This window comes from Cyprinodon variegatus, unplaced genomic scaffold (genome assembly GCF_000732505.1).
Source record: "Cyprinodon variegatus isolate N-32 unplaced genomic scaffold, C_variegatus-1.0 Scaffold1008, whole genome shotgun sequence".
NCBI lineage: Eukaryota > Metazoa > Chordata > Actinopteri > Cyprinodontiformes > Cyprinodontidae > Cyprinodon > Cyprinodon variegatus.
The window spans coordinates 90,763-91,880 of record NW_015151461.1 but is presented as its reverse complement, the minus strand read 5'-3'; positions in this window follow the sequence as shown (position 1 = coordinate 91,880).

Below are 1,118 nucleotides of genomic sequence, written 5' to 3'. Positions count from 1 at the left end.
AAAACATAGAGAGGAAAACAAGAAGAAACGGGACAAGAAGAGAGGGACACAACCTAGAACAGATAATGGATGTCTATTCTATTAACATTTCTACATCTGGAGAATGGGGCTGTTCAGAGGGCCCCCTGCCTGTCTTTGCCTAGGGCCCCACATTTCCTAAATCCGCCTCTGCTGCTGGTATAATGTGGCACGAACAGCATGAAACCAGAGGCTGCAGTGTTATTCAGCTCTGAAGTGAACTGTTGGTTTCTTTTTTTTTTTTTCAAATGAAAAATTGTGGTTTTTGATTTTACCACCAACATTTATTAATATTGTGAACCGCATTGATACATTTGTTTAGTTTACCAAGACTTTACTCACAAACCAGGGATTTAATAAAGTCATATCAAACAAACTGATTCAACATCCTTTCCACTCATCGTATAAATCAATGAATTCTCTAGAAATGAAGCGTCTTCCAGTGTTTCCGACAGTGTATTTCTGTGCATGGGGACGAGGCTGGGAGGTTTCTGGGGGATGAGTAGCCAGAAGGCCGTCTGGGAGCACGGCACACACTCCATCTGGACACACAGTCACTGTGAAAAGGAGTGTGAAGGAGAAGGATAAAGACACACATAAGGAGACGGAGAGAGAGAAGGTGAGATTATGATGTTTGAATTTTTAAAAGCAACCTGTAAAATTTGCTCTCATACTCTGTTCATTTTTGCCTTTATTATCATGTTTTCATTAACGTATTTTAGATGACATGATTGAAATTAAGTGAGTTGAAGTGAATTATAAGTTTATCTTTTATTTGTGCTGAGAAAACTTGTGTCCTACTGGTAAAGCTTTAATGTGATAAAAATATAATGTTTGTTAAGTATTAGAGTAAAGAATTAGAAAGGAAAAGGCTTATTTCATAATAGTTTGATGGATAAAATCTATTAGGAATTTCTTAGAATCTCAGAAAAAGAAACAATCAGTGATTCTAGAACTTTAGTATTTCTGTTGAAAATTTCTATGTTCAGATATAAACAAGTATTTATATTCTTATAAAAGTATGGTTTGTTGCTCTTTGCTTACCATTCAGCTCCACTTCACGTTGTCATATAAATTCTATTTAAGCAATCCCTTGATTC